The 26389-nt window shown below is 40.2% G+C and overlaps 1 protein-coding gene across 2 annotated transcripts in view; it reads right to left on the bottom strand.

Annotated features, from left to right (window-relative positions):
- ELOVL6 (ELOVL fatty acid elongase 6) overlaps positions 1 to 26389 on the bottom strand; it is a 144269-nt gene that overhangs the window by 14059 nt on the left and 103821 nt on the right. The gene's annotated exons all lie outside the window — the stretch shown is intronic.

Consider the following 26389-nt stretch of genomic DNA (forward strand, 5'->3'; position numbering starts at 1 on the left):
TCCTGACTCAACTCCCACCCAAACAAAAGTTGGTTATGCGCTAACTTTTCTCAACGTAAATGACAGCTAGCAAATTCACAATAGGATGTGAAATAAGCATTTTCCATAGAATTATTCCCATATGAAAATCAATAACCACTATTATACTGTGCTCCTTTTGGCCTCCAACTTAAATGTAAGGTATTTTGAAATCAAAACACGGCTTCTCAAGGATTTTTATTCTGAAGTGCCAATGACCACCAGTCTCCCCCCTGCTAACCATATGGGGTGCCATCTAATGCATTGCTCTGAAGGCTTGCCCAGGCCAAAGGAATATGAACTTTCAACTCCATATGGAAAGAATAATGTGCTGGTTTGTGGACTTTTATAATGGGAACAAAGAGATAAAGGATTGCTATTAGTGATGCAAATTAATTATGGAGAAAAAGTTAAAATGGGGTTTATATGAACTAAAAAGAATGTGAAATTAATGTAGACACAGTAAAGATTAATGCTAATGCCAAAAAATTCACCAGGATCACAAAAGTGGTTGGTCGTCTTATTTCTACAAAAAACTTTCTTCCTTTGAGAAAACTATTAATAATCTCTTTTGAAATAGTTCCAGATTATTAGGACAGTGATAATTTCCGTGCCAAGGTTAATAGTACTGCTCCCTTAAGTCCATCTAGCAGACTTAACAGGTTTCACAGCCTCACAAAGAAACCAAACTTGTTTTTTCCTGAAAGATGATTAATGGAAATGCATGAGGAGAGTACTTGAATCATGGTGTATAACATGGTCTGTACAGTGTCTTTCCTCCACTGGGGAGGGAGGAAAAAGAAAGGAAAGAAGAGAGAAGGAAGAAAGAAGGTTTTCTGACCCGCAGTTGTCCATGTCCTTAAAATGAGGGGACTGAAATGTCCTTTGTAATTCCAGCTGTAAAATTCCAAGAATTCATACTATGGCTACAAGAGAGGAAGGAATCATTATAAAGGAAAATAAAAATCTCAGGATCCCCCAACTCTGTTTGCAAAAGGGAAGGTGAAGGTCAAGCCTGGAGGCTGAGCCATGAAATACCCTCTTCCCAACAGTGGCTGTTCCTAACAGTGAGTGTCAGTCAGATCTACGGGAAAGGTAGGAGACCTCAGGTATCTACATGTCATTCATAAGGAAATTCTTTGCTGGCCTCCCATAAACAAAGACACAGCATATGGTAACCTTAGGTCTGCGGGCCAATCAGTGTACCTGCCAAGTCAAGTCTCTTCCTTACCACACAGATAATTTTGATTACGAGTTTATCTTCCCAAGTGCTGAACAGAAACAAGATTGATCATTCCTCCACCTACCAAAATTGATTCTTTCTTTATTCCCCTTTTTCTCTTCAAGCATTCACCTCATCTTATGTGAAAGGTTGCAAAGTGTTGATAGGTGATGTCTTGCTGGGTCAGTCACTCTTCAAATGTGCCACCCTGACAGCAGTTGGCCGTGGCTATGTTGCTGAGCTCATCTGCTTGCTCCTCCAAGAGAAACCCCAGAGAAATCCTTGTGACCAATTCAGAAACTTGTAGATGTTGGCATGGCTACTTGGATATTTGAAAATGTCTGAATGGCCTCCTAGGAGTCCTCTTACCTCTATTTCAAGAACTTGCTTTGGGGCGAACTTTCTTTTGAGCTCGGCACCTATAGCTCAGAGGCTAGGGCACCAGCCACATACACAAGGCTGGGGGGTTCGAACCCAGCCCGGGCCTGCCAAACAACAATGACAACTAAAACCGAAAAAAAGCCAGGTGTTGTGGTGGGTGCCTGTAATCTCAGCTACTTGGGAGGCTGAGGGAAGAGAATCGCTTAAGCCCAAGAGTTTGAGGTTGCTGTGAGCTGTGACGTCAAGGCACTCTACCCAGGGCACAGCTTGAGGCTCTGTCTCAAACAAACAAACAAACAACAACAAAACCAGGCCCAGAATCACACAGTTGCAGACAGCATCCTGCAGGACAGATTTGAAGAACCGCCTGATAATGACTTTGCACTTGACCCTATAAATTGAATCTATTTGTAAGTAAATTAAAAAAACTATTGGTGAACGCTACTGAAAAGAGAGAAAAACATTAGTGCAAATGTCTTTGGACAAGAAATCTGTGAAGTACAAGGGAGGATGTCGATGAGGCCAGAGCTGTTCTCTTTTTTTTTTTTTTAAGACAGAGTCTCACTAGGTCACCCTCAGTAGAGTGCTATAGCATCACAGCTCACAGCAACCTCAAACTCTTGGGCTTAAGTGATTCTCTTCCCCCGCCTCCCAAGTAGCTGGGACTACAGGCACCCACCACAACGCATGGCTATTTTGTGGTTGTCATTGTTGTTCAGCAGGCCCGGGCTGGGTTTGAACCCGCCAACTTCGGTGTATGTGGCTGGCCCTGTAACCAAAGTGCTACAGGTGCCGAGCCTGTTCTCTGTCATTTACCATATGATGCTATACAGTCATACCCTGGTCCCCAAAGATTATAATGGAGCAAATACAGAAGCCCTGATATATGGTACTTGACATTGGCACTGTAGATCAAGTAAGGAAATGACTGATGCTCAGTAAGGGTGCTGGGACATTTGTTTTTCCATATGAAAAAAAATACATAAATATATATAAGCATACATGCCATCTAAGTTTGTAGAAGTACACTATGCGATGTTCTCAAAAGAATAAAATCACCTAATAACATATTTTTCAGGGTGCATGTTTTTAGAAATGTATTCCTGTCATTAAGCGAATGACATTATCCATAAACCCTTTTAACAGCTCCACTGAAATCTCAAATTAAGGAACTGTTACACATAAATATCACAACTATTAAACACTGCCTGAATATTGAGGCAAGAACATAGTTCTTAACATTAGCAAATCCAGAGAGCACAGATATCTCTTCTGAAATTTTTGATTTAATTAGTGAACAACAACAACAAAAAACAGTATTCTATAGTACTCCATAGAAGGTTCTTTTTAATATCAAAAGACTTAAGAGAAAAAGAAGAAATCTGTTTTAACAAATCCCCATATTCTAGTGGCGGAGACTAACAAGTCCATAAAAATTAGCTTAATAGTGTCAGGTAGTGATTAGGGTGCCAAAAAAGAACAAACCTGGGGAAAGTGATACTGACTAGGGACAGGGGACAGGATGGTCTTCTATGGAAACAGAGACGAGAGCTGATAATTGATAAACAAAAGAGGTCCTGAGAACACAGCACCGGAGGGATTAATTGCAAAGCACAAACAGTACAAGGCCAAGAGGCACCACAGCAAGAGATGCAGGTTGCGGCGGGGGGCGCAGACCAAAACTCGCAGGGCCTGGGAGGGTTTTCTGTGGCACAGAGATAGTGATATTATAATTAATCATAATAAAATTCATTTTATTCTAACTGCACTGTACAGGCACTGGTGGGTTTTAAGCAGTTAATGGCATGATGTGATTCATATTTTTAATTATAATACAGGCTGCTACATGCAGAATAGATTGTAATATAAGAAGTATAATAAGTACTACTTATAAATATTAATATTTATTTTTAATCATCATAAAATAATTCAATCAGAGAGAACATTTAGAAGGATAATTTCTCTCCCATTTCCAAAGGAGATGATGGTGGTAGCTGGGACATTGGTAACAGCGGGCATGAATGAAGTAGGCAATTTTGGGATCTATTTTGGGATCTATTTCAGGAGCAGAGCTGATTAGACTTTATGAAACGCTGTTATGGGTGATGTGCGGTGACAAGGCAGAAAGGAAGACTAAGGTCATTGGGCCAATAATGATGCCAGATACTGGAATAGACAAAAATTGACTTACATTATTAACTTATTTATGTCTTGATTAATTAAGCTGTAGTAGGGAGTTGGTAGGCCTGGCTAAGAATATTTTAATAAAACTCCATTTGAGACCGTATTGAGTGGGAGGTAAGAGGGGATAGGTACGGTGAAAATGCAGATTGCTATGAAACAGATTCAAGAGATTTGACAAATCAACAAGCATGTGGTTTGAAGAATGTGGGGTGGGAGATGCCAGATCATGAAGACAATCCCTCACAGGAAGTCCCAGCAGAGGGGAGAGGCTGCTTTCCCTCCCTCTCCTGCCTCTGCAAAGTGGGCACTGGGCCAGCCAGATAGCAACTTCCTCCAGTGAAACGTTAGCACTGACATTATCCCAGGTGCAAGCACCCGGTTCATAGTCCTCGGTGCTGAAATACATGTCTGTAAAAGGTCAGAGGCACAATAAGAATAGCATGAGTAAGGCCCCGGCTGGCCAGTCACAGTCTGATTCCTTCCTATACAGAGAAGCACGCCACCCACTGCACCTCCTAGCTACTGAATATCTTCCAGAAAGCTTTAGTAGGTGCAGGTGTCCTTGAACTCTGTGTGTGTATATGCATGGATGGGACGGGGGGTGTGTTCAGGTCTAAGGTCAAGTAAGCCCCCCAACAATGTAAGGAAATTTTAATTATGGTAAAACATGGAGATTGTTAAAAACTCAGTTCTCCGTGCTCTGCCACAGGCTCTAACTTAATCAGTTTGGGGGAAATTACCCAGAAATGGGAATTTTAGATAAACATTCAAATGGCCTATAGGTCACAGTTTTAAAACCACATGGCGTGGGCGGCGCCTGTGGCTCAGTGAGTAGGATGCTGGCTCCGGCCAAACTGCAACAACAAAAAAAATAGCCGGGCGTTGTGGTGGGTGCCTGTGTATAGTCCCAGCTACTTGGGAGGCTGAGGCTAGAGAATCACCTAAGCCCAAGAGCTGGAGGTTGCTGTGAGCTGTGATGCCCCAGCACTCTACTGAGGGTGATAAAGTGAAATATTTTTCTCTAAAAAAGAAAAATAAATAAATAAATCCCCATGGCAAAATTTCCCCCTCCCTCCCAGGCTCACAAAATCCTCTTCCCCTCTAACAGAAGCTACTTCTGCAGAATCTCTGGATTTAGTCCTCTTCACTTTTGGCCATCCCAGTCATGGAAACAGCATGGCGTTTTAAGGCAAAACAACTAATCCTGATCCCACCACTCATCATGAGAAACTTCCTATTCACTCTCAGCATCCATTCCTTCATCTGCAAAATAAGGTTATGGCTGCATTTTACATGAAGCTGAGGCATGACATTTTGAAATTACTACATATGATATTTATAAGGATGTACTGTCTATTTGAAATTTGAAAGAGGACATCCCCTACATCTAAACTATACTCAGGAATCACACAATTTCAAAGGTGGTGTCCCAACGGATGTAAAAGCACGTTTAATGTATTGCCACATGAGAGCAGTACCATTAGTGGGAAATGGAAATAACCACCTTTCTGGTCTTCTGAACCACTCTGGATCGTAGGGGCCTCTGAAATCTTGAGTGTGGTTTGGTGATTACTGTGCTGTTATTTTAAAAATCACTGTTGGCCAAACATCTTTCCAAAAGGAACGTATTAGTTTGCATTCCCACCAGCAATGAAGTGTTCCCTTTTCTCCACATCCATGACAACATCTCTGGTCTTGGGATTTTGTGATATGGGCTAATCTTACTGGAGTTAGATGATACCTCAAAATAGTTTTGATTTACATTTCTCTGATGATTAAGGACGATGAGCATTTTTTCATACGTCTGTAGGCTGTGCACCTGTCTTCTTCAGAGAAGTTTCTCTTCAAGGCCCTTGCCCACTCTGAGATGGGATCACTTGTTCTTTTTTTGCTAATACGTTTGAGTTCTCAGTGGATTCTCCGACAAACCTTTGTTGGAGACATAACCTGAAAATATCTTCTCCCATTCTGAGGGCTGTCTGCTTGCTTTACTTACTGTGTTCTTGGCTGTGCAGAAGCTTTTTAGTTTGATCAGGACCCAGTAGTGTATTTTTGATGTTGCTTCAATTGCCCGGGGGGTCCTCATAAAATATTCACCCAAGCCGATTTCTTCAAGAGTTTTCCCTGCACTTTCTTCTAGTATTTTTATAGTTTCATGTCTTAAGTTTAAGTCTTTAATCCAGTGAGAGTCTATCTTAGTTAATGGTGAGAGGTCTTACATGTTTACATGGATACGGCTGGAACATATTCTTCTTAGCAAAGTATCTCAAGAAAGGAAGAAAAAGTATCCAAGGTACTCAGTCTTACTATGAAAGCTATAACCCAATTATAGCCCAAGAAGAAGGGTAAAGGGGAGAGGGAGGGGAGGGGAGGGGAAAGATGGGTGAAGGGGGGGTAATTGGTGGGATCACACCTATGGTGCATCTTACAAGGGTACATGCGAAATTTACTAGGTGTAGAATATAAATGTCTTAACACAATAACTAAGAAAATGCCGTGAAGGCTATGTTAACCAGTTTGATGAAAACATTTCAAATTGTATATCAAACCAGCACATTGTACCCCATGATTACATTAATGCACACAGCTATGATTTAATAATAATAAAAAAAAAATCACTGTTGGCAAGTTACAACAATGCTAGCCAACTTTTTTTTTTTTTTTGTGAGACAGAATCTCACTATGTCACCCTTGGTAGAGTGCTGTGGCGTCACAGCTCACAGCAACCTCCAACTCTTGGGCTTAAGTGATTCTCTTGCCTCAGCCTCCCAAGTAGCTGGGACTACAGGCACCTGCCACAATGCCTGGCTATTTTCTTGTTGCAGTTGTTATTGTTGTTTTGCTGGCCCTGGGCCGGGTTCAAACCCACCAGCTTCGGTGTATGTGGTTGGCGCCCTACCCACTGAGCTATAGGCACTGATTAAGTAGTAGTACTCATGGTTAAACTGGAAAACAATTGTCAGAACCAAGAACTTTGGATTAACAAAAACTATTAGTGTGTATTTATTTATTGTGATTAAAATTGTTTTAAAACATAAAACTGCATAGATATAGTTCTATAGGTTCTGAAAATACACCTACCTGACATTTATCCCTATGAGAAAATTGACTTTAAGTTATAAAAGTTTGAGAATACTGGTCCACTTTGAAATATTCAAGAAAATTACGTGTATCATGAAATGTGACCATCCTCTAATAGTATTTTCTTTGTAGAGATAAAGCACCTGGCACAAACCACCTATATTAGTTATTAGGTTTGTGGACGTAGAGGAAAACGTACAATTGTTTCTCTATTCTAAACAGAGGGAGCTGGCTCATTTTAAACCAGGGTATTTTTACAAATTTGGGGGAGATAAAGTAGAACAATAAAAATATCTCATTCAATAGATAGCTTTTTTCCTGGTTATCTCCCTAACACACACATACACCCAGACACAGAGGCTTTGATGAATTACCTAACAGTCACAAGGAAGCCCAAACCCAACTGAAATCCTCAACTCTGTGTTATTATGACAGTTGAGCAGTGGATGGGTCCAGGTTTTCTCTCTCCTTTATTTTCTGTAAGTTGTATCAGATTGGTTTTGATCAAATGTTTCTCTACTTTGCATTCTAGCAAACAAACCACTTCCAAGAAAATTACTCCTTTAGAAATATTTTTAATAAAAATCAGTTACTATTCTTGCACCTTGGCTCACATTTCTTTCCTAGTATAAGACCGAGTCATCCAAACAGCCTGGAAACTTGGCAGCTTTAAAGGTAATTATTCTCACTTTTGGACTTAATCCAACACAGAATACAATAAAAGACTTCCGGATGGTTTCCAAGCCCAGCTGTCTCTGACACCACTTCTCATTCTGCAAAAATACTTGAATGAGTTTCTTAGTGTGCAGCTGTCATTAATGTCACAGCATTAATGGACTGGACTTTACCTTGTTTGTATAGTTACTTAAACCACATCTAAATTTTTAGATCAAGAAACAGTAACGTTTTAATCTTCTTGTTTTGTGGTTGGTTTTCAGTGTAAAATAGTTCTAATCAAAGAGATTTCTGGTAGCTTTGTCTAGTCTGAGGCTTGCTCATTTTGTCCTTAACAATTAGAGTCAATTTGGTTCTGTCTTTTCTTTTTTCAGAATTCTGGCTTTTTTGAATACAGGTTACAAATACATGGGTTGACTACATTTTTGAAGACCATTTTAAATTATAAGACCAGGGTTTATACAACATCAAGAGGTTTTTGTCTATTTAAAGAAAGAAGAGATGATGAATGGCCAGGCCAAGGTGACCTTGACTCTCAGCTTGGAAACATCAGGCCTTTCAGTTATTTGCCCTCAAAGATTATGATGGAGCTGTGTACGGAGTTTGTTTTCAAAGCCAAGCATAGGCCACCCACTGGGGTCTTGTAGTGGGTACATTCTATGGGAGTCAAAACAAGAATGATCACCAATTCTATCAGAGTTGGGTATAGAAACCCAAGTAAAATCAGGAGCCATATCTGACAGGGATGTGTTCCAAGACGCCCAGGAGACGCCTGAAGCTGCAGACAGTATTAAACCCTATTCCTATCAATTGGAACACATTTCTTTTCCTGTCTTCCACCCATAAATTTAATGTCTTCCATCCTAACTCAGCATTATTTTGCATTGTGGCTGCACCTTTTTCAGTTTGAGGGGCGACAGCAAAACTAGCATGAATTGTTTTTTTGCTTCACAATTTCACAGATAGTTCATTCTCAACATAGATCTTAGCAATTTCCTCAGCATACGATCTTTTTCTTTCATTATTAATTGGAGAACTTGATGGCATTTCTTTGTCATATCAAAATTGCCAACATCACTACTCATGAACTCTGGGGCCATTATTAAGTAAAATAACTGTTACTTGAACACGAGCATGGTTGATACCAAGACAGTTGATCTGGTAAGGGAGTCAGCTCCTACCTGACTAACTGGCGTGGATCTCTTGGACAAAGGGCTGATTCACATCCCCAGGAGGGCAGAGCAGGATAGCGAGAGATTTCATCAGCCTACTCAGAATGGCTTGCAATTAAAAACTTATAAATTGATCATTTCTGGCAGTTTTCATTTAGTATTTTTGGGCTGCGGATGACCTTGGGTAACTAAAACCAGGGAAAGTGAAGCTGTGGCTAAGAAGTATTGCTGTATTAGTGTTTTAATTTAGGGACTCTACGATTTAAGTTAGGTAGAACTTTTGCAATAAGTTTATATTCCTCTAAAAATAAGATCTGCTCATGTCTTTTTAATTTGGGTTATTGACTTTCCCCCTGCTTCTAGGAAATGTTACTTTGATAATTATTACAGTTTTAATGATAACCATATATTTAATTTAGGACAAAATGCTTGAAAAGGAAACATTAATAATGAAATAGAAACTTAGTCTTTTCTTCCTAAACAGTGTGCAGACAGTAGTGTAAGAAAACATACATTTAGATGAAGAACTATAACACTGATTTAAACGGGGCAGGTCTACTTAATTTCCATGGGCAGTTTCAGAAAAAGTGAATCAATGCCCAAATCTAGGTTTCCTAATAATTGACATTCACTCCTAAGAGATCTCACGCCTTTTGAGATGTAGGCAGACGATCAGACCCTCTATGCATTATGTGAGGTTCTTGTCCAATGAAAACTTTTGAATAGATGGGCCAGCTTCTCTCCTTGTCAAAGCAGCTCTGTGTTTTAAATGTCATTCTTGCATCCCAGTAGCAAGTCATGAATTTTAAAGAGACAACACTTCTATTCAAAAGACCCCAGGGCTACATAATGGCCATAGCCTTAATGATGGTGAGGAAGAGGAGGATACTTAGGTACCCAGAGTGGTAACAGAGACCCGAAATAGATAACTGTTGCTATATATATATATATATATATCTCAGAAACAGCCTTTAGGATTTATTGTTGGGAATTTGTCTATCCTAGACAAGTTTCTTGATTCTCGCAGAGCCTAGGTTTTCTTTTTCTTTCTTTTTATCTTTTTTTTTTTTTTTTTTGAGACAGAGTCTTACTCTGTCGCCCTCGGTAGAGTGCCATGGCGTCACAGCTCACAGCAACCTCCAACTCTTAGGCTTAAGCGATTCTCTTGCCTCAGCCTCCCGAGTAGCTGGGACTACAGGCGCCTGCCACAACGCCCAGCTATTTTTTGTTGCAGTTGCCACTGCTGCTTTAGCTGGCTGGGGCTGGGTTTGAACTCGTCACCCTTGGTATATGGGGCCGGCGTCCTACCCACTGAGCCACAGGCGCCGCCCCGAGAGCCTAGGTTTTCTTATTGGTAAATAAAGTATGTACCTTAAGGCAGTCTAGAAAGTTAGATAAGAAAATACACTACTTAGAGAGCTTACCATAGTGTTAGGTATCTAATAAGTACCCGGAGAATGATGTCTATTGTTAGTGTTGTCTTTATACAAGCAAAGACCAAATTCTCTCAAACTTTTCCCCACTAATTCCATGTAACATTGGTAAATCTTGTGTGAGGGGCGGGGGTCAGACTGTGTATGGAGGAGGGAGACATTTTTCTCTGTGGGCTGTTTATGAGCAGCAAGATTTATCACTAATCATTTACCATTTACCAATTACAGGGGAATCTTTTAGAGTTGAAATAGAAGGAAGTGGGCACCCTTTATTCATATTTCTATTAACTATAACCCTTAAAAGATGCCATCGATAACACTCTATACTTGCAGCTGTTGCTTGCAAGATGTCCTTTCATCCAGGCATTGACTGAGAAGCAACTGTGAGGCCCAAGTGAGCTACACTTGGGCCTGCAGGAAGGCAAAGTAACAGGGTTCCTCCTCGCAGGGCCACGGCAGGTAGTCCTTCTAGAAACTCACAAGAAAATTTGACCTTTATTGCTTTAGACCTAACTTCAGATTCAATTCCATTTACCATCTTATCTTGTGTGTGAATGGGAAGGAAGAAATATACAACATACAAAGTGACGGTGGGAAGAGAATAAAAAAAAAAATCATGGGTCAGGCAATGATGGAAGGAAAGCAAACAAATTAAGACGAGAAATACTTAAGGCAGGAAAATGTGCATTTGCTTTTACTTTTAATGACTTCAAAATTTAACCTCGCTCCACTCTATAATTTAAGGATCTATGTCCTTAAGGACAGAAAAATTACATATACATCCTAAAGGCTTTAATCAGCAGAATAAAGAACATTCAAGTGTGATTATTTTACTCCTAGATGTGATGAAAGATGGATTTGGCCTCAGCAAAAATGTATCAGGTGGAATCAGTTTGAGAAGTTATAATGAAATCTCAAAAGCAAGGCTATCCATTCAAGATCGGAGAAGTTCAGGCTCGGATTGCTGGCTCACTCCAGTAATCCAAGCACTCCAGGAGGCTGAGCCGGGTGGGTTGCCTGAGCTCACAGGTTCCAGACCAGCCTGAGCAAGAGGAAGACCCTGTCTCTAAAAAAATAGCTGGGCGGACTCGGTGCCTGTAGCACAGTGGTTATGGCGCCGGCCATATGCACCATGGCTGGCGGGTTCAAAGCTGGCCTGAGCTAAACAACAATGACAATTGCAACAAAAAAATAGCTGGGTGTTGTGGCGGGCGCCTGCAGTCCCAGCTACTTGGGAGGTTGAAGCAAGAGAATTGCTTAAGCCCAAGACTTTTGAGGTTGATGTGAGCTATGACACCACAGCACTCTAGTGAGGCCGACAAGTGAGACTCTGTCTCAAAAAAAAGATCAGAAAAGTTCTAGAGTTTTCTCTCTTTCTCTATCTGCATCAAGCTGGTATGTACTCCAGTGTAATGCTAAAAACCCTTTCAGAGAACCCAAATCCTTGCCTCTTGCATAAGAGAACTCTAAATAACTAACGATTCATAATTTGTCCAATTCACAGGCAATTCTATTAAGTTGATTGAAAATTTCTGCTCCAGCTCTGGGTGAGCACAACTACCTGGAGTCGATGAACAATCTCCTGGTGACTTCGATCATCCACTGCTAGGCCAACAACACCCGTCCATATGTCAGAACAAAAAACACAAAACCACCTCCAGCCTACCACTGCACGATGGCAGTAATAAAATGAAAGGAGTCGAAGAAAATCATTACTTTCACAGGAAACTGCAATGCGCAAGCAGTGAAGTGTTCGATATACCCTGAACCAATCACAGATTTAAATCTAAATCCCAGGGCTCTGAAAACTGTAAGATCTATCTCAGAGGACAATAAATACAGCGAGGATTGCACGGGTATCACGACCTTCAGCAAGCATAACAACGTAGTTGTAAGTGATAATAAGAAGGGATCAAACAGCCAGGAAAAAGTCTTGCTTAATAAATATTTTTGAAACAAGTGGTAGGAAGTGAATTTCAAGGACAGTTAGCTACTAATTAAACTAACCCATCTACTGGTAGCTCTGCCTAAAAGAATTGCTGGATTCAAGAGAGGAAACCAGGGCTTCCTGAGTCATATGAGAAATCAAAGGAGACCCAGGACACCTGTCAATGCCCTGGCATCATCAAAAATAGATGAGCAATTACTATTTGGGGCTTTTGTTGCAATGCAGAGAATAAAAATAATACCTTTCAAGAAAGAACTGCGGATACTTTCCTAACTGAGATCCTAAGAGAACTGCAAGAATTGTTTCACATGGGAGAGGCGTTATTTGCAGGAAGATTTTCACTGATTTCAAGGCAGCAAAAAACCAGAGAGTAAGTAACCAAATTTTCTGTACCAAACCTTGATCGCATTTCTTTTCTATTGTTCTTCATCACATCCATACCTTGAGGGTATGTGGGCTATTGGGAAAAAAGACTTATCTCTTAATGTTTTGGTTAATTCCCTGCTTACCAATGGCAATTTCCAGAATAGAACCTTGTAGCACTTTTCCTTGCTCTTCACTTTAATGTTTTCTTTTGCCTATGTACAACTCTGGTCACCTTAGCTTCACAATGGATGTCACCATCTTCTAATGCATTCCAAATTATGCTAAGAATTCCATTAAAAAGTTTATTTCTTAGGACAGAAGAATTTTTTTTAAGACCAACTTTTTTTTAATGTGATAAGAACACTTAACATGCAACATACCCTCTTAACAAATGTTTAAGTGCATAGTACCATATTGTTAACTATGAGTACAAAGTATACAGCAAATCTCTAGAATTTATTCATTTTACATTACTGAAACTTCATACTTGAACACTAATCTTCTTGTCCACTTTCACCCAACCTTGGGCAACCACCATTCTTTCTTTCTCTGAGTCTGACTAACTCGTATAAATGAAATAGTGAGGACAAGAATTTTTTAAGGATTCAATTTTTAATTCAAAATCTTGTAGTTAAAACATACACATACCCCCAAATCCTGTCAATAAGGATCCTGTAAGGATCTGTAAGGTATCATGGGAAATTTGTAATTCCTAATTCAGGCTTAATTCGAAACAATGCTTAACAAATGCTGCAGGTGTTACATCCTAAATTACCCTTCTAGATTTCTCATGCTATTTTTCAACCTGGTTTCAAGGGAGGAAACCAGGGCTTCCAGAAGAGCTATGGCATTCCAGCTATTTAAATACGAATCCATTTTGGTAAAGTAATTTAAACCATCTTACATGTCAGTTATTTCAAGTTGTTATAGCACCTGCAATATAAAGATATTATGGAAGTCATATTTTTGTCCAAATTCAAATTATTAACTACTTGCAGAGAATCAAAATCATGCTGAAAGAATCTCAAGTTTAACCTTAAATTATTAAGAGGACATGCACCAAGATACCAATAGTTAAATATCTAAGGGCAGTGTATTAGTATACTTATACACTTCTGAGGTTTTGGGGTTTTGTGCAGAGAATGCTCACTTTCATAACTAGAAAAAGAAATTATTTAGTGAAATAAACAATGACTGGATACGTTTGTCAATAGTAAATAAGGCTGTCAAGCTGACATTAATTCTGGCAGCTCTTAGTCGCGTTTGCATGTTTCACACCCATGGTGGTCTGGGCAAGTCTGAAGCAGCAGGGAGACCCCAGGTGGGCACCCATCAGTAAGGAAGCTCAATTTGCCACCACTGGCCAGAGCCCACAGTGCCACATCATACTGACACAGTACAGTGTGATATTTTCCTGGCTTCTTATCAGTAAGCCCCTTTCAAGGCAACTTTGTATTCTCCCTCATACTGAAATTATTTATTTATTTATTTATTTATTTATTTTGAGACGGAGTCTCACTCTGTCATCCTTGGTAGAAGGTCAAGGCCTCGTAGCTGATAGCAACCTTAAACTCTTGGGTTTGAGCAATCCTTTGGGCTCAGCCTCCTGAGTACCTGGGACTGTAGGCGTGTGCCACTACACCTGGCTAGTTTTTGTATTTTTAGTAGAGATGGGGTCTCACTCTTGCTCAGGCTGGCCTTGAACTCCTGAGCTCAAGCAATCCACCCGCCGTGGCCTCCCAGAGTGCTAGGATTATAGGCATGAGCTGCTGCACCCAGCCTGGAACTTTTATTTTTTAAGAATGACAGGGACTCACTCTTCACCCAGGCTGGAATCCTGGGTTCAAGGGATCCTTCTGCATCAGCCTCACGAGTAGCTAAGATTATAGTCACTAAAACAATAAAAGCAAAACATCATGCATTTACTCCATTAGTCTCAGTATTATTTTCTTAGAATACTCTGAAATTCCAGGTAGGTAGTTTTTTAATTCAAAGGAAAAGCAAAAACATTTTCCCATTTCCCCCTTTGGAAAGAAATGTAGTCTGGCTCAGTGCCTGAAGCTCAGTGGTTAGGGCACTAGCGACATACACCAAGGCAGGTGGGTTCAAACCTGGCCCAGGCTTGCTAAACAACAATGACAACTGAAGCAACAACAACAACAACAACAAAACAGCCAGGCGCTGTGGCGGGCACCTGGAGTCCCACCTACTTGGGAGGCTGAGGCAAGAGAATCACTTAAGCCCAAGAGTTTGAGGTTGCTGTGAGCTGTGACGCTACAGCACTCTAGAGTGGGTGACATAGTGAGAGTCTGTCTCAAAAAAAAAAAGTAGTCAGTTGTTATTAAGTGTCTGCTCTTCATTCCCCTTATCAATTTTTTAAGAAGTTTTTATTAAGCACCCACTTGGGAACAAGAGACATGGCAAGAAAACAGACAAAAACCTGCTCTCACAGAGCTTAGAGTCCAGTAAGAGGAGAAACAGCGAACAAGAGAAGTCATACATGGTAGAGTTGGAAGGTGGCTGGTGCTACGGAGAAAAGGAAATCGGGAAGGACATGTGTATTGGGAATATTGCAATTTTCGATAGGGAGGCTAGAGAAAGCCTCACCAAGGCCAAGTTTTAGCAAAAATTTAGAAGCGGTGAGAGATAAGCCATTAGCATATCTGGGCAGAGAGTATTCTGGGAAAGGGAAGGCCAAGTACAAGGATCCTGAGGAAGAACCTTCCTGGCACGTGATTAAACAATAGATAGGAGGCCAAGGTGGCTGATGAGAGGGGAGAGGGCAGATTATGTAGGGCTCTGCAGGCCTTTGGAGGGCTCCTAACACCCACCCCTGATTTTTTGAAGCATGCCTGCCTGTTCATTAGTAGGGGCTGATGGTGCCAAATGAAGGTTGAACTTGGGTATTGATCTGATGTAGTTGATACAAGAAATATAAGGGATAATTGAAAACAATAATTACATGTGACTGCAGAACTGGCCAAGTTTGAGATCTACATTCATAAATTCAAGAACTGTATGTGCAGGAGGTATGCTGGCAGCAAGGGACAATTCTTGCCTCAAGAAACACATAGTCTACCAGGAGGTACAGCAGTAAGGTAAATAGACACTGTGTAGTTAAATGATGAGATAGCAGCAAGTGTGGTGGAAGCCGAGTCCATGAGCTGAACAATCACAGAAGCCTTTATGCAGAAGGGAATTCTAAGGGCAGTGTAAGTGATGGCTAAGATTTAAGAGAAAATAAGGGAGGAAGAATGGAGAAAGGGGGGAGATAAAGCATGTTCAGAACATGAATTTAGGAATGAGTAAAGTACGTTTGTTTATAGGGAAATGACCAGACAAATCACATTGTCACAGATGGGAAAGTTTGCATAGTGCAGTGGTGAAAGGCAAGATTGGAATTTTTTATGGCCAGTTTGAGGTCGCAACCCGTAGGCGAAGAGGAGCTGCATTTAAAGTTTAAAAAGGGATATGACACAGTATGTAGAGTCGCTGGGACAGAGACAACATCTGAGGACACCAAGTAGTGGCTGCAACTCTTAAGACGTAAAGTGATGAAGACCATGATGGCGTGTCGGGGTGGGAATGGAGAGGTCTAGACAGCTACCTAAGACACTTAGGAATCACTGATACAACTTGGTAATTGGTTGAAAAGAGGTAATTTGCCTATGTATCTGAATGACTTAAAGATGTTCACTAGAACACTGATCAATTTTGATAAAGAAAAGCATATCAACAGAAGATCCAGCTTGACTATCTTCGATTTGAATAATGATGTATCAAATGTTTGAAAGTGTCACAAGAAAGTCTGAAAAAAAGGATTTGTTAGAGGTAAGTTGGCCAATGATAGTATTCTTTTTTCTTTTATTGAGCCAACACGATTCCTCAGTGGGTAATAAACTGAATAACCGTTTTATTTATCATCCAAATTAGAACATTTTTGAGAGCGAATGGGAGATACTAATAATCACACCGAGACAATGGGCATAAAATTAAGCCTGTTTAGACCAGACCAGGACACATGGACCTGAGTTTAGAAGCTCTACTTTACTTTTAAAGGATGAAAAGTTGTCATTCTTGTTTTTGTTATTGTTCTTGGTTTTTCAGAATGGCTCACGTGATTCAGTTAGGGTCACTTGATTGTGATTTGACACTAGAAGGATCTAGTTTTAGACATCTAAAAACATCTGGCAGAAAAGATTCCGTTTTAGACATCTAATGCCAGAATGCTAATGTCGTAGCTTGTGTCAGGTAACTCCTCTCTACTACGTATGACTGAGGCTCCTGGCACAGCTCACGGCAACCTCAAACTCTTGGGCTCAAGCAATCCTCTTGCCTCAGCCTTCCTAATAGCTGGGACTACAGGCACCTGCCACAATGCCTGACTAAGTTTTCTATTTTTTGTAGCGATAGGGTCTCGCTCTTGCTCAGTTTGGTTTCAAACTCATGAGCTCAGGCAATCTACCTGTCTCGGCCTCCCAGCGCGCTAGAATGACAGGCATCAGCCACCATGCTGAGCCAAGTGTGGACGTTTGGGGGATGGGGGGTATCTGAGCTAGTGTAGATTGGCACTGAAATTTCAAGTGTGGTTCCCAGTTAAAGTAGCACCTTACTGGAGTAGTCACGGACGTAGGGAGAGTAGAATAAATTCCTGGGGAGGAGGAAGAGTGTGTGTGTACACACTGGGGAGTGGTAGGCAGGGAGCTTTATCTCATACCTACAATTTGGTAACTGTGTTACTGGATATATGGGATAACAAAATAACAAAACTGATATTAAGGACAAGATTGAGTGAGGTGATGGTGGGGTACCCAGCAGCTCTCAGATTGAAAGGGATTCAGACAATTTAAAATGCTCAACAAACCTCATCTTTCCGACATTTTTATCTCCACTTATGAAAATGTTGGCAGAGTGTCCTTCATCAGGGAAAAAAGCCATCTCTGAGAGTGCTAGGTAAGGGGAGGGATTATTTTTTCCTATGGCAGTCGGCTTTTTCTGTCTTCATCATTTATTAGGATTTTCTGACTTGACAAATTTATTGGGCCTGTATGTGGCATGGATGCTTTGCTCTTCCCTTGGTGCAGAGCAAAACAAAATGTTTTGGGTCTCACGTGTCCTGACCTTTGAAACAATCAGTGTGGGCTCAATGCCTGTAGCTCAAGCCGCTAGGGTGCCAGCCACATACACCAGAGCTGGCAGGTTCAAATCCAACCCGGGCCTGCCAAACAACAATGACAACTACAACCAAAAAAAAAAAAAATAGCTGGGAGCTGTGGTGGGCGCCTGTAGTTCCAGCTACTTGGGAGGCTGAGGCAAGAGAATCGCTTAAGCCCAAGAGTTAGAGGTTGCTGTGAGCTGTGACACCACGGCATTCTACCCAGGGTGACAGCTTGAGACTCTGTCTCAAAAAAAAAAAAAAGAAACAATCAGTGCGTCTCGTATTTTCTGACTGTTGTGCTGTTCCTAGTCTTTGTTATTTTAGGTCTCAATAAACAAACATTTCCAGCAACTTAGTTTAAAGAAATACCTGATTCTGCAAAGAAACTTTTATATACTCTGCCTTCAGAAAAGAGAATTTTCTATATATCCATTGATTTAGGCCGGGTGCAGTGGTTCACACCTGTAATCCTAGCATTCTGGGAGGCCGAGACCAGAGGATCCCTTGAGCTCAAGAGTTATAGAACAGCCTAAGCAAGAGTGAGACCCAGTCTCTACTAAAAATAGACAAATTGGAAGCTGCAATTATAAATATGGCATGAGAATCAAGGCATTATAGAGTAAGCAATGTCTATGGTTCTTTGATAAAATGACATAAAAACAAGAGGAAAAGGAAGGTACCGAGTATTGGTATGTAGTCATACTTTACATTTTTAAGTAGACTGAACATAAAACCAAAACAGATTTTGATCACATAAGGTGATCAGTAAGTAAATGAGTAGTATCTGATTTACATTTTACCTGTCCACAAGACAAATTAACTATGATAGAGTCTTCACAAGTTGACCAAGGGATAGTCACGAAAGCTCCCAAAATTAAACATCTGGTGAAATACACACACTTAACTAAGGGTCATTGTCAGAAAAAAGTCATTATTAACTATAAATCTACCACTACTGGGAGGTTAGGTGAAGGAAAAGGATGAACAGGGTGCAAAAGTTGTGTTTGATGTAAGTTTGCTTTACTTAATGCACAACCAGTATCACTGAAATCTTTTTTTTTTTTTTTTGTAGAGACAGAGTCTCACTGTACCGCCCTCGGGTAGAGTGCCGTGGTGTCACACGGCTCACAGCAACCTCCAACTCTTGGGCTTACGCAATTCTCTTGCCTCAGCCTCCCGAGCAGCTGGGACTACAGGTGCCCGCCACAACGCCCGGCTATTTTTTGGTTGCAGTTTGGCCAGGGCTGGGTTTGAACCCACCACCCTCGGCATATGGGGCCGGCGCCCTACTCACTGAGCCACAGGCGCTGCTGACTGCAATGATTGTTGTTTCTTTTGAAAACAAATCTCATTATTTGCTTTCCATTTTGTTTTCTTATGGCCATATCTTGTATCAAACACAGTTCCTGCTTTCTACTTTGACTTTTTTTTTTGTAACGACAGAATGTTACAAAACGAGTTGAAGCTTCCTTTGGACTCTCCACGGTCCCATTTCTCTTCCTTCCTTCCCAGAAATGAGATAATTACTACCCTTAAGTTTTCAAACAGAATTTAATGCCATTATTATAAATATATATTCACAAACAAATTGCACTGTTAATTTATGGGTTATTTCATGAATAGCGGGAGGGGGAGGATGATTGGCAGAAGGAGGGCGGGCATGAGGCGGGGTCTCACCTAATGTGCACATTGTGAGAGTGTATAACACGCCCCTTGGGTGAGGGGCTCTTTTACAAATGGAACTTTACGGAAGCATGCACACAAATTGGCAAGCCAGTATTGCTGACAGGCTGTTAAGGGAAAATGGATATAGCTAGTGTTTGCTGAAATGATCATTAATTGGCTTAAATGCTGGAAACTTAAGATATGTAAACATCTATACTGTTTGTACATCTTCTGTACATCAAAAGATTTTCAAATGCTTTTGTCTGGCTACAACTTGCATTTGCTAACAGTGAGGCTGCAAGGGCAGTGGTCTAGGAAACAAGGGATGCCATTAGTTATTTGGAAAATGAGAAGGCAGGGCAAGATCAGGCTTTCTTGAGCTGGAACGCAGGAGTCATGGATGGTTTCAGGGTCTCCGAATCCTGTAAGACCACCAGCCAAATTCTGCATATCCATTTTTTTTTTTCTGGGGATAGAGTCTATACCTTTTCTAAGATTCTCAGAAGATCCAGAACTACCTATGGCTGGAAAATTACAGCCTGGATTATTGTAAAGGCTTTTTCCAGTTCAAACATCCTAAAGAAAATCAATGTAGTAGTTCTTGATGGTGTCTAATCTGATGGGTCAGTGACTTCATGTGGTTTGTCAAAGCCATGATCAAGTGTTCCCTCTACTACACCCACTCCTTCCCCAACAAAATATGCCCAAATTGGGCAACGCTTTTCACTTTGTATAAAAAAGATTATTTTCCCCCGACAGTATGATTTAACTTGTTTTAATGTAGTTTGCTTTAAAAATTATGGAGACCTCTGCATGGTGTATTTGATTTTACAAATGTTAATGACTAGTTAATGCTTGTGTTATTTTGTTGCACATCATGACAATCTGTTGACCAATAAATAATACAGCTTTTGCAACATGGGTTAATACCAAAAAAAAAAAAAATGGAACTTTACCCTGAAAGTGAAAACAATATAACCTAAAAATTTGTACCCTCATATTAATTTGAAATATAAAACAAATAAATAGGCTTGCTGCCCGTACGTAGCTCAGTGGTTAGGGCGCCGGCTACATCCACTGAGGCAGGCCTGGGCCTGGGCCTGCTAAACAACAACGACAACTGCAACAAAAAAATTGCCAGGTGTTGTGGTGGGCGCCTGTAGTCCCAGCTCCTATGGAGGCTGAGGCAGGAGGATCACTTGAACCCAGTTTTAGGTTGCTGTGAGCTAGGCTGAAACCATGGCACTCTAGTCTGGGCAACATCGTGAAACTGTGTCTTTTATTTAAAAAAAAAATTGCTGCAGTAATTGTGATGGTGGTTGTTCTTATTCATTGTGGATTAAGACGGACCACTTTGGGAAATTATAAAACAAAATAATAAACACTTGAGGGGCTATGTATAAATTGATTAAGTTGTTCTGAAATGTGTTGTTTTCAATGTATCATCTTTTTAAAAACTTTTTATTCTTTTTAATTTTAATAATTCTTTCAGGTTAGTTTGAAGGTACAAAGAATTCGGTTACAATGTTTGCATTTGTCAGGTAGAGTCCCTCCTGTATTTTAGGGTGTGCCCTACACCCTGAAATTGTGCCCACTAAGTGGGAGCACAGCGTCTTCTTCCTTCCCCCCCCTTCCCACTCCCTGTTCCCCCACCCCGCATCGTGAATTGATTTGAGCTTTTGTCTGGTCTCTTGGCTTCATGTTAGTGTTGAGTACATTGGATTCTTGCTTCTCCATTCTTGTGAAATGTATCATCATTTATTTTATTTATTTATTTTTTGCAGTTTTTGGCCAGGGCCGGGTTTGAACCCACCACCTCTAGTATATGGGGCCGGCCCCCTACTCCTTTGAGCCACAGGCGCCGCCCTGTGCCATCATTTTTTAGGTTAATGATATCCTCAAACCCTCTTTCTGGATTATAAAATGTCATGTTTTTTCACTTGAACAGTTTTAGTTAATTTTATTATGTTTCTGTTGGCTTCAAAAATAACGAAGCAATTGCCAGAAATTCTTCAAATATTATATATTAATCCATATACAAAAGTTAAGGGGAAATAGATCTCAAATGATTTGATTAAAAACCAATTATCTACTGTTCTGAACTCTTTTTTTTTTTTGGAGACAAAGCCTCAAGCTGTCGCCCTAGGTAGAGTGCTGTAGCATCACAGCTCACAGCAACCTCCAACTCCTGGGCTAAAGTGATTCTCTTGCCTCTGCCTCCCAAATAGCTGGGACTACAGGTGCCTGCCACAGCACCCGGCTATTTTTTGGTGGTAGTTGTCATTGTTGTTTGGCGGGCCTGGGCTGGATTCGAACCTGCCAGTTCTGGTGCATGTGGCTGGCACCTTAGCTGCTTGAGCTACAGGCACCAAGCCTGCTCTGAACTCTTAGACAGACGTCTTAGAAAGTTTCCTGTAGAGTATTTAGGCACTTTTGTTTATCAAACTCCCACTAAAGAAAAAAAATCTTGCATGTATTTTATAGTTAAGCCAGAGATCAAATGAAATTATGGCCAGGAAATCAAAAAGAGGTTCAACAGGAACAATTGCTGATTAATAATGAGGTGAGAAGTCAAACTGCAAAGTAAGGAACATCTGGCCCTGTGCAAATAAAGCATAAAACACGTGAGGCCAAAGCAAATCACCAGGAGCCAGGAGTAAGCAAAGCTGAAGTGAGCGTGAGACCGGCACCTAGGAATGGACAGTCCGAGGTAATTATCTTGTTATTAAATACACTGAAGAGACAACCTGCTTTGATCCATTTTGGGTCGAAAACCTGAAAGATGGCTCTTTGGAAATCCTAATGCTGCCAGACAGATACCAGGCCATGGTGCCTGAATCAGAAGGACACATCTCTGTCTGTGCCCCATCTGGAAGGATTTGATTTTTAAATACATAGAAAGTGTCCACTGTAGCGACCTAGCTGAGGTGTCAGTGTGATGTGATTTAATGACTCCGGGAGAAGAATGGGTCATAGGCATCTTGAAGATGCCATGTCAAAGTTCATGACAAAGCCAACTCAACATCCAAAGGTAACATCCAAAGGTAAAGAGAAAAAGAGAATGAAAATATTCTACAGGTAATTCTTGCTAACCAATACCAAGAAAACCCCTACCACTTTCTGAGGTAGACTGGTATGAAGAGGGGCTTTGAGTTCTGCAGATCTCATTTAAGTCCCATCCAAGTCCCATCCGTTCACGCGGAAACAGTATACAGTATCTGGAAATTAGGCAGAGTTGAGTCCCTGGCTATGATCGAAACCTAATAGGCAAGCTTGAAAAGCTGAAGAAGAAATTATTCCTAAGCAGAAAAATAACACAAAAATTCATCTTTTCATTGATTTTTTTTCAAGAGAAAAATCTTCCTGTTTCTACCCCTCCCTGTTTCTAACTCCTCTGACTGAAAAGCTTGGTTGGTTTTATTTCTGTCATCTTCTCTTTCCAAATTGATGAGGTGCATTTTCCTGCAAAGGCAAAGGATGGGGCAATGGAGTGGAGGGTTGGCCTGTAAGCCATCACCTGACTGCAGGCCGTCTAATATGAGGACCATCTCCCGAGTAATCTCTATACTTCTAAATTAGACACTACTTGAAAATGTGTGAATTTGGGCGGCGCCTGTGGCTCAAGGAGTAGGGCGCCGGTCCCATATGCCGGAGGTGGCGGGTTCAAACCCAGCCCCGGCCAAAAAAAAAAAAAAAAAGAAAATGTGTGAATTCTATAATGAAGTAAGAAGCATTGAAAACATTCTACAAAAACATATCCTTGTACTAATCAAAAGCTCTCCTATAATAGGAACAAACCAGGGATATTCTTATTAATACTTATGAAAACATCTGTGGGAAAAGCACATTTTTGATAATGCTTTATATTAACTTCTTTCATAAGATACGTGAATTTCAAAATAAAAGTAACTGTTACTTGAGATTCTCTAGAATTGTTTGAGATCATAAGTAGACTATTTTAGGAAATGTTTTAAAGGCAGAAAACTGTAAAGGATGCTCACTATCCCAGACTGAGCTGGCCACATTATTGTATTTGCTTCATTTGTTCTGAATAAGATAATATCACAGAAAAAAGTTAAATCTTTTTATTTCTAAATTGCCAGGCTGCTGGAAACCAATCTTTATAGCACTAATAATTTTTAAATTTCATACTAAATAGTAAGCATTTAATAAATAAAAGCACTGCTTCTTTGTCTTCCCAAAGACATAAGAATAGTTTCTTTTCCTCCAGTATTTCTTTAAATACTTTTACCAAGATTTAAATATAGTATTGAATAACATATGGATACTTACTATGAGTAAAATTTACATAAATATTATATGAAATGTCATTCTATATTTAGGCTTTTTTTTTTTTGCAGTTTTTGGCCGGGGCCAGGTTTGAACCCGCCACCTCTGGTATATGGGGCTGGCGCCCTACTCCTTTGAGCCACAGGTGCTGCCCTAGGCTTTTTTTTTTTTTGAGACAGAGTCTCATTATGTTGCCCTCGGTAGAGTACCATGGTGTCACTCTCTTGCCTCAGCCTCCCAAGTAGCTGGGACTATAGGTGCCCACCACAATGCCTGGCTATTTTTGTTGTTGTTGTTGTTGTTTAGCAAGCCCAGGCCATGTTCAAACCCACCAGCCCCAGTGCATGTGGCCAGTGCCCTAACCACTGAGTATGGGCACTGAGCCGGTACTTAGGCTTTTTGATTTCATGCGTTGTTAACCAGTATTCTTTAAGCACAGGGGATCCTAGTATATTCTTCTAAACACGGAACCATGGCCAGTCAATGCAGCCATATAATTCCATTACCAATGTCTTCCAAATTCTGGCTTAGAATGCTAAGATCACTGGCTCGGCACCCATAGCACAGTGGTTGTGGCTCCAGTCACATACACTGAGGGTGGCGGGTTCGAACCCGGCCCCAGCCAGCTAAACAACAATGACAACTGCAACAAAAAATTGCTGGGCGTGGTGGCAGTTGCCTGTAGTTCCAGCTACTTGGGAGGCTGAGGCAACAGAATCACTTAAGCCCAAGAGTTTGAGGTTTCTGTGAGCTGTGACACCAAGGCACTCTACCCAGGGTGACATAGCGAGACACTGTCTCAAAAAAAAAAGAAAGAAAGAGAAAGAATATTAAGATTAGTTTTTATGTTTTTATAAAACCCTAGATTGCCTATGCTTGGACTCTCCTAAGTAATACTGCCTCTTTAAGTTCTATATAAAATGTGGCTCTGAATAAACTAAAGTAACTCACAGAATTGAGGAAACAGAAGAGGAAACAAGGATTTGTCAGCCTTAAAAAAGATAAAGTGTTTGCTAATGACTATTAATATGCATTGTAGGATAAAGTAAATTACTGGCCAATAACCCAAAAACAAGTTGGGTTTTTGGCCTGAAAAGGGATAAATAAAAGTTAAGTCAAAACTCTATAGTCCTAAATATGAATTAGAAATATCCATATAACTCTGAATATATTTCTTTAAAAGAATAAATAAATAAATTTCCATTTTTGGCTTTTGAAAAGACTGAGAAATAAGAACTAACTTATCACCAACAACCACCTTTGGTTCCCATATCGTGGTTTCTAAATATTATCTCCTTTCCACCAGAGAAACGGAGGCTATTTGAAGAAATGGCTAATTTTAGTTCTGGATGAGGGATATGCAACATGCCTGGTCTGGCATGTAACTTGTAACTTTAAAAAAAAAGTCAAACTGTCATCAAACTGTCAGCATCAAAAAGAGTATCAATGGACTAAAACACATCAGAATCAAATACACCTCCAAATCACTAACACATGGAAAAGTGTAAATCCTTGAGTTCATAAAAACACCTAGGAAAATAAATATTATTCACATGCTAGATAATTAATTTTTTTAGACAGCAAATACAGGCAAAAAAGGAAAGCATTTTATCCTGCCTTCGCTGTAATAACTATGTATGTCAAGATAACTACATAGTTGATAAAGGCAAGTTTCTTCTTACGAAAAGTCTGGTCAAACACTGAACCTGAGTATAAATCGACCTTCTAGATCTAATTACAACTAATAAGGAAAAGAGGGTACAAGAAAAGTGCATCAACCAAAATCCAGTTTAGAAGAAATGCTATGGGTAAACCATCTGGTTTCATCAAAGGATGCATCATGGGGGGGGAAGGGGGAGTAAGGAAGAAACCTCTAAATTAAAAGAAATCAATTAATGGACATGTCTAGTCATATTTTGATCCAGGTTCTTAAGAATACATTTTAGAAAAGAAATCATTTATGAGACAACTGTGGAAATGGGAAATTTATTGAGATGGGATTATTATTAATTTCGATGACATGATACTGTGTTCACTTTTTAAAAAAGGAGTCATAATTATGTTGGCCCATATTATTTTTAAATAATTTGGGGGTGAGGGAGAAGTTAGGGGCACGGAAGCAGCAAGTTTGCCAAGTGTTGATAATTGTCGAAGCAAGGTCACGGAAGGCCCAGGGGAGTCACTGTGCTCTTCTCTGCTACTGTGTGTTTACCTTTAATATTATGAAAGATAAAGGTTCAGGGAATATTGAACAAGCAGTATAAAGAGGAAAGAGGTTATTAGGATAGAGCTAATTCCTCCCCATATCAAAACATGTTAAGTGAGGCATTCATTGTCAACCTTAAATGTGGATAAAAATGAATAAAAACATTATGCACGTATTGTAGAGAATCATGACCTGATACAAATTGAAGATTTTAGTGACAGGTCCAAATCATGAGTACTTCAAGCCTAGTGCCTTATAAAATGCACTGAAATAGATTTCCAGCCATTTCTATTTTCTCAGTATTGTTTTCAGTATCTATGGAGATGATCACGTGGTTTCACTCCTTGAACACAGGGATGTGATTGGTTATATTGATAATTTTAACCCTTGTTTGCATCCCTAGAATGAGCTCTGTTTGATCACAGCATGTTTTGTACGGACTGTGGCATTCTTTTGCCAATGTTTTATTTAGAATTTCCACATCTAATATTCCTGTTCTTTATCAGGTTTTAGTATCAAATGTATGTTTGTACCATGAAAAAAATGCAGTGAAATAAAAAGTATACTGAGTAGCACTGAGCAAATGGTTG

This window comes from Nycticebus coucang, chromosome 1, assembly GCF_027406575.1.
Source record: "Nycticebus coucang isolate mNycCou1 chromosome 1, mNycCou1.pri, whole genome shotgun sequence".
NCBI lineage: Eukaryota > Metazoa > Chordata > Mammalia > Primates > Lorisidae > Nycticebus > Nycticebus coucang.